Source organism: Cryptomeria japonica, chromosome 3 (assembly GCF_030272615.1).
Source record: "Cryptomeria japonica chromosome 3, Sugi_1.0, whole genome shotgun sequence".
Classification (NCBI taxonomy): domain Eukaryota; kingdom Viridiplantae; phylum Streptophyta; class Pinopsida; order Cupressales; family Cupressaceae; genus Cryptomeria; species Cryptomeria japonica.
The window spans coordinates 723908935-723925531 of NC_081407.1; positions in this window are offsets into that span (position 1 = coordinate 723908935).

The following is a 16597-nucleotide window of genomic DNA, read 5'->3' on the forward strand; positions in this document are numbered from 1 at the left end:
TCATCAAACAATACACCCAAGGATGCAATTATCCAAGAGCTATCCATAATTGATTGCCAAGATAATCCAATTCATGATGCACATCCTTGTCATGTTTCAGAAATACAAGACCCAATGCCACCATGCACTTTATTGCCATTACCTGTTTTAGAGGACCCCATTCGAAGTCCCTCTTCCTCATTTTCAAGCATTGATTCCTTGCCAGAATCCATCACAAATGTTCAAAGTGCATTTCCTTCATCCCAAAGCATTGATTCCTTGTCAGAATCCCCCATTCATATCCAAAGTCTAACCCCATGTCAAGAGGATAATTTAGAGCGCGAAGAAATGTGCCTTGAAACAGATCAAGATCAAGATCCTAAAACCTTATCATCCCATCCAATTGTTGACCAAGATCCCATTTCCCCAGACACTCACAATGATTCCCCTATTCTTGTCCATCCTATCCAAAGTCCTATTGAGACTCCATTCCCCGGGCAAGATCAAGATATCCCAGTTCATCCAATCCCAAACGATCCCCTTCCATTTCATGAACAAAATGTCCTTTCAAATCCCATTGACATTCCACTTCCTGAGAAAGATCAAGATATCCTTTCCATCCTTTTCGATGATCCCATTAAAAGTCAAGAGCAAAGCACCTTTAAAGAGGATTCCAATGATCTTCCTCCTTGTCAAGATCAAATCATTCCTTCAAATCCTCCACAAGATCCACTTGTTCCTCCATCTCCTTGTCATAATGCTCCATATACACCCCAAGATCGCATTTCTTTTGATGATCCCATTATTTCTCCCATTCCATCTCTTAAAGAGCTTGTCATTCAACCATGTCCACTACACAATCCTAGTCCCTCTCATGATCCTAATCCCACTCATGATTCTAATGTGTCAGTGCAAGATGTTCATGAACCCTTGACATGCATAATGGGTTCTTCCACTTTGGTGCAATCCGATCCACTTCAAGATCTCATTATTTCTCTCATATCATATCCACCTCATAATGGACTCGCGTCTTCTTCCCAAAGAAAAGAGTATCCTACAAGTCAAGATATTCATAAAGGTAAAGGAGTAGACCTTCATGAGAAAGAACCCCTACATGTGAAAGAGTATACTAATGGTCATGGCTACAGAGCTCACACTCAAGGCGTTGGTATCCATTCAAAGTTAAAATCCAAATGTCCACCTTCCCCATCATCGCTTCCATCCATTCTAGGTCCCTATATCCCTCCATCTCCTATGCAACATCAGCAAAGGCACACATCTTGGAGAACTTTCCATCAATCCAAAAGAAGTCCATTTCATTCCCATCCACACCGACATTCATTCCCTCCTCCAAGCAATTTGGATGCCAAGCATAAAAGTCATAAGTCTAGCAATCCACATGTATTCAAGGATCAACATGTCCAATATAATTGACATGTCAAAACAAAGAGCAATATGATCTATAAAGAAAAAGAAATATCCAAAAGGCCACAAAGGCCCACTGAGCAAAATAAAGCAAAGTCAAAATCTATATGGGTTCCTAAATCCCTTGTGCAAGCAATGCACTCCAAGGAACCACAAAAGCATGAAAAATAAAAAACCATGTGGATCCCTAAGCGGCTCCTTGAAGCACAGAAGCCTAAAGAAACATCCAACTTGGCATCCAAAGTGGCTATTCCTCCATCCAAACCTCTTAAATTTGTCCCTCCATCACCTTCTTCATCCATTTTGGGCCCTTATGTCCCAAAATCCATAGTCTTTCCTCCGTCAAAATCTCAATATCCAAAATACATTCTTCCTCCATTAGTCCATCACTCCTCAAGGTGTGTGCCAATGTTGATCTTGCCTTCATTTCCATCCGCTCAAGCCCAATTCTTCCAATACCCTATCCATTATCCAATGCATATTTTCCATCCTTCGATCCCTTTGATCCAATCCTTTGCGTAAATCCTTGCCTTAGTTTCATCTCATTTTCCATGTCCTCATCCTACCAATGTCTTTGAGCATGCTTTTAAAGGTCATGATCCAATCAAAAAGATGATTGAGTCCTTCTTCCATCCCCTATCATGTGTCCATCTTCTATTGAAAAAGAAAAAAATCAAAAAAGTGAAAAAAAAGAAAAGAAAAGAAAAAGTAAAGCAAAAATAATTCGTCCACTGGTGAAAACCTGGCAAACAGGCGCCTTGGGCAAGTACCATGGTGAAAACTTGGCAAACAGGCATCATGCGTAATCTATGAACTTCTTGCACAACACACTTGGGGGCAGGTTTCCTCCTTCATATCCTATTGCCCTTCATTATCCTATCATACCATGTCATTACCCTTCATATCCTATTGTCCCTCATGTCCAATTTCCTCTTTCCACCTTTGATCTTGACAAGGCTGAGGATCTTCATGAGCATCATGTATCTTGTTTGCAGCTTTTGGTCATTTATCCATTTGCTTATTATAACCTTTCATCCATATTCCCTGTCTTATTGAAACTTTTTGCCACTATCCCGTATCCTATCTCAACTTTTAGTCCATGTCCCTTATCCATTCTTGGTCTTGCTTATCCTATCCATATCTTATCACTATCCATACATTCATTCCATCCTATTTCATTCCTTGATCTTGATTTGACATAAGGACGCAAAATTTAAACATGGTTTCAAAACACCTCTTGACATGTCCCTCAGGCCATGTTCCTGCTTTACATTGTCATATCCAGTTTCTTGTCCCATCACGCAATAGCCCTTGGAAATTGCATCCGTATTGTCTCCATACTAAAAGGCCTTTGTCTTTCCTCTATCCACCATCATTTCAGCAAGCCTATTTATTCACCTGTCATATTCCTTGCCTTGCTAGACACTGGGGGCAAAAATCCAAAAAAATTGAAAAATGTCCTGAAAAAATTCATAAAAATTGAAAAATGTCCTGAAATAATCCAAAAAAATTGCATAACGTCCTGAAATAAATCCAAAAAAATCAAATAAAGTCCTGAAAAAAATGAACACAAAAAAATTGTACAACTCCAAAAACAAAAAAACAAACATTTTGCAATAAATTATTCCTTTTGTGCATAAGACAAACCACTAAGCATACATCCAACGACAATCGATTTCACACTGTGCTTTAATGAAATCATGCTTTAACCAAATGAACTCTTCCAATCAAACCAGGCATTCAAACTGATCAAAATTCTCATATCAATCAAACTCAAAATCATTTGTCCTTGTTCCTATTATCATGGGTCTTATACAGGGTGTGGTATACTCGAAACCAGACTGTGTCTAGTCTTAGACGGGGTACCCCATTCCCTGAAACCAGACAGCATGATCATCCTATCAACACTTTCAACTTTTGACAATGAAGATCAAGATGTTTGTCTGATTTGTTGGAACTTGTGCATCTTATCTTTTTACTGATTTATCTTTGGCTTCAATCATGTTCCTATGTTGCTCGATGATGTCACTGAGTGATTTAGAGTGACCGGGATGGCTCATGGTCTCTTTCTTTTCTTTTTTGTGATTGTTGTTTGTCTATGATATGTCTGTCTTTTGCAAAAAGGGTTGCATTTCAGCTCTGGCCTTCAATGCCATGATGCTACGCATCCATTTTGCTACATAAAAATAAAGGTTCTCACCTACAAAGTGCATTACTGAAAGCAAGTTTTTCGTCATCTCTAACTGTCCTCTATCTCATTTCTTACTAACATTTCTTCCGTCAGTCCGGATAGTTAGTTCAGTTTAGTGCTCTGATTTCCCCACACATATATGCTGCATCCTACATCCATTTGGTTAGTACATTTGCATTACATCAAGCATTTTATCCATTTCATATTATCAATGCATCAAAAACACACAAAAAAAATACATCCATACATGTTCCACAATTCATTCATCAAAAGTGCATAAGTTATCCATACATGGAAAATAACTACAAATCATAACATATTGCATCCCATCATATCGATGCATATCATATCACATATCATAATAATATCGGAGTACAAAATTGGACTATTTGTCCTAAGTATGGCCCGCAGGCTGACTATATAATGTCGAACTACATAATGTCCACTGTCTGTCATAAGGAGCATGTGCCTCTGTCACTGGGTTCTCCCTCTATCCTCCTCATCCCTACCATGTCTCAAGTCCTGCTAAAGTATCTCTCTCTGTGCTCCTAAGTCTGTGTCGTAGCATGAAGCAGTCTGGTCGATTCTCCCGCGTGATCAACGGATACTGTCGACTTTGCATCACAATTGGGGCATATTTTTGTTAGTTTTAGGGTTTGCTCCTATGAGTTGCATTTCCTTGTTTCATGTTCAAATCAAGGTGTTTTTCATCTATTCTGACCTATCCTACCCTTGTCCCCCCTTTTCAGGTCCTTTGCATGCAGTTTTGAACCTAAATTGAGTCTTACATGCACAATTGCGCTTGTGTCTTGACTCTTGTGCCTGTGTCTTAAATCTTGCGCTTGTGTCTTGACTCTTGCGCCTGTGTACCCTTACACAAGTACAGAAGACTTCACACAAGCGCAGAAGACATGACACAAGCGCAAAAGACCCTACACAAGCGCAGGAGTCAGTTTCTGCATCCCTTGTGGGCCCCGCAATGTCCCGCAAGCAATCAAAAGTCATGAAATTGAAAACATGGGTTTTTGAGATCCATACCGTAGCTCCTGCATCATTCGGTCATCTAAATGTGTGTACACATTCTCCAAGGTGATCTGCCATTGGAATGTTCACCATCTCTCTGCAAGTGTCCTTGTCCAGAGCAACAAATCCTCCTCTTTAGCTAGTGCAAATGAGCAATTTTCCACCTCTTGGTCTCATTTATAGCTCTTTGTCATTGCATAGATGGACATGTGTCTTCTCCATCTTATGTTGGTCGCGGTCTTTTGCATCTTCAAGTGCCTATCCTTCATGCATCCGATCTCCGATTGTCAGTTCGTTCGATCCTATCATTTTTATCGATCAATTGGCCTCTTTTCTGCATGTTTCCGGCCAATTCCTCGAGGGGGCATGCATATATCATTGTTATTGTCTGAGGCATTTTCACATGTCATTATCAGCGTCTGGGGCATTTTCATTATTGTTCTTTGAAACAACGCTTAAAATCGCATTGTCTCAAAGAGGGGCAAAATGTAGACACCTAAAAATAGTCAACGCTTGCGGAATCATACTTTAACATTTGCGCATTGCCTCATTTTAGGTTTTTGCATCGCATTAACATTTCTCCTATGATTCGCACTTGATCTTTATCATTTTTGAGCATCGAGTCATTCTTCTATATTCTTCATTCATCTCGTCTTCGAATTTGGTCTTGTTGACAACAATCTTTAATCATGATTTTGGTCGATCTTTGTCCTTTTGTCAATCTTGTCATATTGCGATTGATTCATCATCGATCCTTGTCCTTTTTCAATCATATCAATTTGGTCGATTTGTCATTGATTTTTTTGTCAACCAATTTCAATTAAATCATTTATCACATTGGTCATTTATCAATTCAAAATCATGATCGAATCGATATCAACTATCCTTTGTCAAGACCTAATTGTCATCCTTGCATTTCTAATTCATCTTCCAAGGTTTTATGATTTATTCATTTAATCTTGTTTGGCATTTTCCCTCTAGGTTAAATAATTTATTTATTTATCCTAAGTCTTCTTGTCACAATTAAATGTTCATTTAATTGGCTAATTAATTCCTCCTATTTTTGTAAATTAATTAATGAATGAGAAATTATTAATTAATTTACCTATTTTTCATCAATTTTCTAATTTCCAAGTCATCATTTCCAACCTAATTTTCTAATTTCTCCTAAATTCCTAAATGTCTATTTCTATTTCAAATTCTTGTCATAAATCTTTGCATAGCAATTTGTCATAAATTGTCATAAATTCTTGACATAGAAATTTGTCATGAATTGTCATAAGCCTTGCATAGAAATTTGTCATAGATATGTCATAATTTTTCTATTCTTGATTTGAATTTCCATTCGAATCACTATCATGCTAATTTGTTCATTTCTCCAATTTCTCTATAAATTGGATGAATTTCTTCAATCAAAGCCCTTGATCCCTAATAATCCCTAATTATGCTATCGAATTTATGCTTCTAGTACTCTTGATCAATAATCTATGTCCATCTTGCTTTCAATTGTGTGTGTGCACTTGTAGGTGAGATCCACAATCAAACCATTTGAAGAGGAAAGAAGAACAATGGAGCCGCATGAAGGAGCATTCAAATCATGTCTATGGTTTGCATAATCTTTCATTTTTTGAATGCTTTTTATCTCATGTCTCTATTGAATGTGTTTAGGATAGATTCATTGAAATGAATGCATTTGTGATTGAGCTATTACGTTTTTATATGTCTTGTGATGATTTCCTATTTCCTAACGTACACCAATTATGCAATGCATTAAAGATCTCCACAGAAAGCTCTGTCGGTGAAACCCTTGCTAGAACTAGAAACCAGTCTTCTAAGTAAGAAAGATAGCATCCAATCACTAGATCAAAACCAACTGATCAAATATGAGTATAAGAATTATAAAAAATCCATTTTCATCACTAGATTATACCAGAGTCAACCGAATCATGCCAGATCCAAGTTAACCAAAAAACTACTCAACCAACCAGGAATAGAAGGGTGTCAGTAAAGCATCCCAACATCTAGTGTTGACATCAATGACAAGATATCAATGCAACACATAATCAATTCCACCAAATGGCCAACAATTCTTTCGATGGCTGCTACGCAGGGATCACAATAGAATAGATCCTTCACTAAATTGAATGAATCTTATTTAAGAATAATTTAGCAATTTCTAAAAGATAATTTGATTACCCTTCCTTAGATTAGACCACTACCCGATAACAAACCCTATCCAAATTGGTATGATGGGTCAAAAAAATTTCATTACTATCATCTACCTAGTCATGAAAGTGAACAATGTTATCATCTTCGAATATTGTCCAAGACCACATTGACAATAGTGCGATTAAAGTTGATGCATGGAAACAAAAGTCAAACAAGTTTGTTGATAAGACCAATAGTGATTTGTAGATCTACACCGATCCATTCCCCCACATTCTACAAATTTAACTTCTGATATAGATCCTCCTTCAGATGATGGTCCATTTATGAACATGGTCACCATCACTCCTATTTATTTGCCTCTTCTCTAGAAGGAGAAGGTGTCTGACACATCATTATCATTTACCCCTCCTGATGCCCTGTATTGTGGAGAGTCTACTCCTATATAGATCCTTGCTAAATTGAATGGTCAAATTGTCACAAGTGTGATGGTTGACCCATCATGTAGAGTTGATGTCATTATAGAGGAGACTCTATTCATGAATGGTTGACATAGGCCTACATACGATGAATGCCAACCAATCCTGAGGATACAAGATGGGTTCTCTATCCCTCCTTTGGGTAGCATCACCTTGATAGTCCTTGTTGGACCAAAGGTTGTTTCATCAACCTTTGTTGTCATTCCTAATTTGGATCTTTTCTACATTAAGTTCAACATTCCCTGGCTGATAGAAATTGATGTGGTCCCCTTAGTTTCACATAAATCTCTAAAGTTCTCCTAGGAAGGTTCAGTCCATGTCAACTAGCATACTAGATACCGACCCCTCGTAGCTGGGGGAGATTTTTAATTAGATCATTTTTTGCCTACTCCGGTGGGGCCCATGCTTCCATGTGGTGAATTGATGTACCATGCTTACTATTAGTATAAGATGAGGGAATTGGCCCCTAAGTCACTGTAGCCTAGTTATTTGTTACTGCTTCTTGCAATGACTTATGTTCCATCCATTTTGGTGCTAGAGCAGGTGGTGTCTTCTACTCCTTCATCATCGGGGGTTGAGCTTAAACATTCTCCCTCAAGAAGGCCTCCTCATTCATCTCAAACTATGTAGCCTCCAATGGTGTCTTTTATTCCCATGTCTGCCCCTAATGTATGTTGGCATTCTTTGATGTTTATGTTTTGATTGTCATTGATGGACACACACTTGCATTGAGATCTTCTTTATATGTATGAGTTAGAGCACAACCGGTATTTGTTCCAACTGGTATGTTGTATTATAGTCTTTAGACTATTGATGTTTTGCAGAATGTGTTTCCTGGTCTGGAGCGACATGTTGACTTCAAGCGCTTTGAGGGATTAAAGTGGCATAACACATTTTTACCAGTCTTCATTTTTGTCAAACCGACAACCGGCATTTTGTATGAACCAGTAATACTCTATGATGAGTTACCAACTGGCATTTTGTGATGAGTTGCCATCCGCTGATTGTTTGACAGTGTCGATACATTAACGGTGCTTTTTGTGTCATGGTACCAAGTATGTCCAGGTTCATTGAACCTAGGAAATCATAATGTAATCCTATTGGACCAACATGAAATCAGATTCCTTTATAAGGACATCATGTCTAGGGTTTTAGGTTGTTGATGTGGATATAGCGAAAGTTTATGTTGTTGCTAGGGTTTAAGGTGATTGAGGTGTTGGAGAGAATATGAATGTGTAGAAGACTAAAGTAATGCTAGAGTGCATTAGGAATGAGCTACCAAAGATCTAACCAAGCAGTCTGTGCAACTAGCTAGATCAAACACTTGTTGATTACTCACATCTTTGACAAGTCTATAGCCCTTAACCGGGTAGGCCCAAAATCCTTTTGTAAATCCTCTAACAAGGTGGTTCACATCTGTGGATCTAAAATTCTCTAGCAAGGTAGTCTTTAATCAGACTTATCTCCTCACAGAGATTGAGATTCCTCACAGGATCTATTCTAGTAAAGAACATTGTAAGACCTTAACCGGTTTGACCTTAATCGGTCTAGTTCCTATTCTGCAGATAGTTACTTATGAGTTCCATCTCACCATGGTTTTTCTCATTTGGGTTTCCACGTCAAAATCTCTTATGTTATGGTGTTTGTGCTTCTATGGGTGAATGCATTATTAGCTATTTGGTTTGCATATTTGTTAACCGGTTTGTCTGCTAAATTGTTTTACCAGTTTACTGTCAGTCTTGCAAAGTGTTTAAGTGCAAAGATCTTTGGCATACTAATTCACCCCCCCCTCTTAGTATTCATCAATTGGTATCAAAGCCAAATTTTCTATAAGTTTAACCACTTGGAAAGAGATATGGGGGAATACACTTTGAGGGAACTTACCCACCGGCTCACTCAGTCTGAGAAAGCCTATGATGATCTTATGGTCAAATACAAGGCATCTCAAGCAAAAAGAAGAGAACATGTAGAAAAGCTGATGGAGCTATCTGAAAATAGTTCTTTAGATGAAGCAGACATGGAAGCCCTAATTGCTGAAGTAAATAAGTTGAATGAATCAAACTCCAACTTGAGAAAGGAGTTGGAAGGACTGACTATCCGGATGTGTCAAGAGCTTGAGAACTGGAGGAAAGCTAAAGATCTGGTGAAAGAAAGAGATCATGAGATCTCCAAGCTGAAACAAGAGATGAGTGCCCTAAATACTCAACTCCATGCAAGAAAAGTGGAAAAGGAAGACATGCAAGGAGAACTGAATACTGCCATCTTTGAGAATGAAAACTTGTTAGAAACAAATGCTACTATTTCCAAAGAACTCTCTGAGTCAAAGGAAATACTTGCTAAGTTCAACAAGAGTAGTGTTAAGCTAGAGAAAAAGCTTGAATCTGCCAAATCGGTCAAGAATACCAATGGACTTGGTTATTCCGGTCATGAGAAAGGTGAGACCTCTGGTACAAATGCTGGAACATCAAATAAACAACTGACATCAAAGGATAAAGGTAAGAAAAAGTTTAAACCTATTTTCTTTAACTGTCTTAAAGAAGGACATACTGCAAATGTGTGTAGGAGTAAGGCTTACAACAATTTTCCTTATTTCCTAAATGATAAGCCTAGATCCTATAGATTTGATGGTAACTATTATGCATGCAACAAGTATGGGAATAGAGCATCTAAATGCAGGTCTGTTATGAATAACACTGGAAGATATCCTCAGAGGACCCAAGGAGTTGGTCCTGAACCTTTTGTGAACCAGAATCAAAACCGGTTTAATGCCTTCAATCATCAACCAAGAAGTGGTGGTTATCAAGTGGCAATTGGATGGAGAGAAAATTGTATGATCTATCATGGTCATGGTCCCACTGCTGCAATATGCAGAAGGAAGAATGGAAACATGAACAATGGACCTTGGAGAGCACCTGGATTGGTCTGCTATCACTGCAACAAACTGGGTCACATTGCCAAATTCTGTAGATCAAGAAAGAGCATATCTGATGATATACCGGTCACTCCAGAAGGAAACATTGATGTTGACACTATTCAAGTGGACATGAACAAAATCTAGAAGGAGAAACCAGCGGTGCTACAAGAGGAACCAATTTCTGCACCTAGTGTGGAAATCATGAAACCGACAAACTAAGCTTCAAAGAAGCTTAGGGGGAGCAAATGGTAAAATGTTTCGAACCCCCGGTTTACACCGATAAAAGACCTTAACCAGTATGTTATACCTATCATTTGGTAGAAGACCAAAAATGGTAAAAAAGGCAAATTAGGGTTTACGCCCTAATGAAGGAGCATTAATGATGGTAGGTGAGGAATATGTTTAAAAGAATTTCTCAAATCATTTCTCACTATCAGTTTTCGAGTGAAGAAATTTTTTTCAAAGAGCAGAGCAATGAAAAGGCGATTTGAGCAGAGATTTTGAGAAATTGAGAAACTGCGAAGGACATTCAAATTCATACTGGAAACGGTCAAGTGGAGAACACAAAGCAGTGATTCAACAACCAATGAAGTTTGAAGTGAAGGAGAACCGACAAGCCCTAATTTCACGTGTTTCAAAAGGTATTTCTTGAGTTCTTAAGATTTCTATCATGGCTTCCGCATCTTATACCAGTTCTAGTGCATCTATCGAGTCTGCAAGTTTTATTCAATGGAAGTCCAAGTATAATGCCCTATCACAAGTTCTGGCTGGTGTGATAGTAGAAGAGGGAATTTTTTACTACATAGATTGCAAGATTGAAGACCTAGGGTCTCTAGCTATCCACACCCAGTTAGGTTTATTTTGTGGTAAAGATAAGAAGATCAAACCGGAGTTTAATATTTTGGAGAAGAAAAAGCTACACAATGTTGTTTACTTCCTGGAGGATTTCATAGAGGATCATATAAGGATCATTCTAAGTAGAGTCCATGGTGATAAGATGTACCTGGAGAGAACACATGATATCATGCCTCAGGCAATTCATACAGTCGCCAAATTCTACAACACAGGGGAAGTGCCAGCTCTGAGGATGGTAAGCAAAACTGAAATATCCAAGCTCACCGATTCAGTGAGTGACTCATGAGGCATGACAATAAATTCTATCAAGGATGATCTGGTGAAGTATGCATGCATGGTGATTGGATACCAGACATTCTCAGCTAGCAGAATTAACTCTGTATCTGTTGTAGTGGTAAATGCCGCTTACCGGATGATAAAGGAGGATGCATCATTTGATCTATGCACTGGTATGTAGAGACAACTCTTATTGAATCTGAAGTCGATCAAATGGGATAATGCACTAAGGTTCAAGTTTGGACAAATACTTGGTGCATTGTTCTTCTATTTCTAAGGCTACTTTCCAGGAGTAGGAGATGTCCAGTGGTCTGCTGACCAACCGATGACCAAGCAAATCAAGGAAAGGATTGAAGTAATTGGAACAAATTACCCTAATATTCTGAGCAAGTATTTTGATGAGTTCAGAAGGAAAATGAGCCAAAGAATGAGGATATCAGGTGACATCATCAAGAAATATGAAGATGATATATGTTTCACCATCCAAGTAGATAAATGCATAATGGAGCCTGTTGAGCTCAGACAGGAAGAAGTGGAGCCAATGGGCTATGAGGTGATGTATGATATGCTGGAAGGGTATGCCTCTACCCTTATTGCCTCACCTCTTGATCCTAAGGAAAAGAGGACCGAAACCTATCTGGTAAGGATTACACCAATCGAGGAACCCTCTGCAATGAAAGAAAAAGAACCTGCAGTGAAGAAGGCAAAAGTAGTGCCTGCAACATCAGCATCGGTTACCACTGCAACTCCAAAAGTGACCAAGCGGTCACCAGCCAAGAAGAAATTGGAAGTAGCACCGGCTAAAGTGTTCAAAAGAAAGAGGAAGACAAAGAATACCTCTGCAGACTCAGAAGAAACTGTGTTTGAGGAAAAGCCAAAGAAAACACATCAAGCAAAGGGGAAGACAAAGAATGGACCGACATCATCTGCACCAGTAAATATAGATATATCTTCCTATAAACCTTTGACACATTGTCAAAGAACAATAAAGAATGTTAGGAGAAAAGTGCTAAATGACTTAATTGAGTGTTTTGATGACTTTAATGATGATGAAAAGGAAGCGGTTGAAAAGGAAATAATTCAGTATTTATGTGTTAATGACCGGTCGCCCTCAGAGATTAAGTCTCAGACACTAGATTCTTTATATATGTGATTAGACAATAGATGGCACATTTCAATAGAAAAGGAATAGGAAATTAGGGAGAAAGTTTTTGCACAGTACTTTCCCGGCCTGTCAAATTCTAAATTGTTTGATGTTATTGACCAAAATAAAGGACTCTTCTTCACTAGAAGAAGAAGACTCTGGCTGTTAGAAGGTAGAGTTGATGATGTCAAAAAAGACACTCATTTGTATATGAGAACTGCTGTCTAGACTCACAAAGCTAGTCTAGCCAATCGAGAAGCTGAAAAACAATCAGTTATATCCAAACCGGATGAAGTATTTGATGATGAAGGAAATCCAATTGTTGAACCAATCCACACCATTGATGTCAATGCTCTGGACATTGAGGATGTTACTCAGGAAACACCATTGAAGGCAATAGGACAGAAGCAACAGGCTAAATAGGTTGATAAGCAAGCCAAGGACAGATAGGAAGCGGCAAAGGAAGAGGTAGAGCAGAGGAAAAAGGATGAAGAAGAGAAGCGGAAAAGGGATGAAGAAGAGAAGAAGAAGAAAGATGAAGAGGAGAGAAAGAAGAAGGATGAAGAAGAGAAGAAGAAGAAAGATGAAGAAGAGAAGAAGAAGAAGGATGAAGAAGAGAAAAAGAAGGAAGAAGAAGATAAGGAACAAGAGAAGAAGAAGGAAGCAGAGAAGAAAAAGAAGGAAGAGGAAGAGGATGAAAAAGAAGAGGAAAAGAGGAGATAATCGGAGAAGAAGAAAGCGGAAGAGGACAAGGCAGGAGAAGCAGAGAAGATCACCTAGATGGAGACTCCGAAGGCAACCGGGAGTCATGCAAAACCAGCTGATCTCTCTAGTTTGCAAGTGAAATAGAGCTAATGCAGAGCATCAAGGTAGCTCAAGAGCGCCTTGAAATCATTCGACAGAAGTGTTGTTCACCAAAAGTGATAACCCAAGACACCTATAAATCTATCTATGAGATAGCCAATCTCAATCAATGAAACACCTCAGGGCTTGGACAACATAACATAGGATCCTAATGATCCTCCTACACTTCAGGTTTTGCTAGACCTGGGGGGACACCCTTTTGATGCATTGAATACAACAATCAAAAATATAAGACTGCATCAACAATGAGTAGACAAACCATTCCACAAGCTCACCAAATTAGGTAACATGTATAGATAGGCTGGATCTTATACAAATAATAGGTGAAATAGAGCTTTGGAAGGATAGAACATTAACCCCTAAACATAAAGGGAAATAGATTTATCTTTTAAAATGTATATCTGAGACCATTCCCAAATCTGTCAAAGACTAGTGCCTTGTTCATTGGGCAGCAGAGTCACTCATAGAACTACAATTATGAATCATAGATGCAAGTTTGTTTTCCTTAAACAAGATATTCATGCATCAATACCTTATATTAATGCACTATTTGATTCATTAACAATTTTATCAGATCTGGATACATTATTTCATTATTTATGATTGACTATAGAGTTTAAACTCTTCATTGAAGAATGCCTACAAACAATCATACAATCTCCTTGAGATGACAAATTTCATCCTCCTTGAGGATTGAATTTATAATAATGAAAAAAACATATCATAGAGACAATCTTGTGAGAAATTACTCATGCTTGACACAAGTAAGACCTGCAATTAAAACCATATTTACAACACTGCACTACAATCTCTGTACCCTGAAACCAAACAGAAGCATTCACAAATCTGGGTCATGATATTCAGAAAGTGGAAGCCATCAAATCTGGAGCAATTCCTCATAGAATTCTAGAACCCTTACAACTGAGAAGAATTCTAAACCATGTGTGGGAGGAGGAAAGCTCATCTTGTTGTTTACATTTTCCATTGGAGTTTTAACCTCAGTCTTTTAACAGCCAAAGACCCACGCAGAGGGGAAGAGATTTCTTTAAATCTGCACTTGTATTAACTTTGCTACATAGCCTCATCCTTCAACACAGAAAAGATGCTGGCAAATGGCTTTTATTTATTGCTGGGAAATGGCTTTTATTTGTTGTTGGGACATGGTTTTTATTTGTAAAGGTTTACAACAAGTAATGACTCATAGTAGGGAGGATACTTTGCAAATGAAGCTTTGCTAATTGCAAATGCTTTACAATTTCTAATCCTTCTGCTACCCAACCATAACATGTTCTTGGTAATTTGCATTTGATTGGCAATTTGTTGTTTCAAAATGCCCCTTTCAACAACTACCACGTGAGAAGAGGGGAATATCAACTTTACCACTACCAATTAACATTCTCTTTTTAGCTTCTAATGATTTTTTGTAGTTTTAAAACATTTCCCACACCACTGGAGCTCCAACGTAGCCTTCCAAAATCCATGTGAAACATAAAGGACTTGAAAAGGGCATGGATTTGTGTTTACATCTGCCATGGGAAACTTGCATTGAAGTTTTAAAAATTCTGCTCACCCACCTCCCAAAAGCTCATGGCAAGGAGGAGAAGACTGCCAATTTACAATTTGTTAAAGTTCCCTTGGTGCTATTCACACGTGGGAGGGAGAGTGCTGGTATGCAACTGCAATTTCATTAAGTTTAAGGTTTATTAAACCTTTCCCAGCTGCCACGGTCTATGCATTTGTTTGAAACTTTGAATGCCCTTTACTTATGCATGTAGAGAGGAGGAAATTTTCATTTGGTTTGAAATTTTTACATTTCCTTACATGCCACGCTGCCACTTCTTTGCTTTGGCTGGGTTTTTACATGTTGTATGGGAGATTTGGCATCAAGTCTACCATATTGCATTTGCTTGATGATTTCAATTTATTTTCCCAAATTTGCTCTCTACATAGCAAGGAAGACTAAGGAAAGGAGATCCACACCACACTTGCAATCAAACAACACACATGAAGACCCACGTACCACACTCCAGCTACCATAATGCCATTGCATGGAGTTTTTTATGTTTCAAACATCTATTCCAAGACCATCGGCTTCCATTGCATAAGTTTTTTTTTTTTTTTTAAAGATTGGAATCTCTAATACACCACTGTAGAACATTCAACCTTGAGTAAGCCAATAGCATTAATCACTTCCTCGATTATGTCTAGAAGTTGAAATTCCATGAAATGAAAACCATTCTGTCACAAAATTAATGCGCAGGCATGAGCCAAGTCAGGCCCCAAAGTGTGTCCAACTAAAAAAAATTTCATTTTCATGCAACTGACCTCTGAAAAGATTCACGGACCTCAAGCATACCTCTGGAAACAATTGGCATCATTTTTGGATCATAAAATTGCATTTTGCAACTTTCAGGCAATTATGCCACAATTTTCGCATTTAATCGCGAAGACATAATTTTCGAACCTGTCCAAACACCTTTCTGGAGCTCGCCATTTGATAGGTGTGTACTCTGATATAAAAGGATAACTTCTACCAAACGGTTTCTCAAGATGAGTCCCGAGCGAAGAGATATTAATTTTTGAAAATGCCCAACTGGCTTTGTCGACACTGCGCACCTGATGAAGTCAATGTCCTAGCAACACATGACGCCTTTCTCAAAAATATCAAATGACCTCCGTAGGTCCTCAAAATTGGAACATAGGTACCTTAAAGTACATATTAAATCTTTGAATTCTCAGTTCGATCACCAGACTGATAGGATGCAAATAGCGCGCTCACAAAATTAGCTACATTAACTGATATATCACTGAAAGTACGGATAACTGAATTTGATGGCAAAATGAGCTCTTTTGAAAACTGATCAAACAGATTGATAAAGGATTGAAATTTTAAACATAGCTCATCATTTATACCAAAATTAGCCTGGAACAAACATTCTAACATGATGCTTACTGAGGCAACTTTTACACTTATGTGAAACAGGGCTCCGACTAGCTGTCGAAACAGGGACTTGCCAAAACACACAAACTGCAAATGGATTTGGCTATGAAAACTGAAATGGATTCATCAAGACTTGAAATTTTGCAGGCTGACTCACATTAATGCATAGAATTGAATCCATTTTGAATTTATCCATGACGATCAGCAGGGCAAAAGATGTAATCGCTCAAAGTAGGCTACTCAATAAAAACTGCATTTGTGCCTAAAATGCACTTCCAGCTCACCCCTCAAACTGGGTACCTCATCAAATTATCCAAATTGAACTCTGAAAGTTGCACAT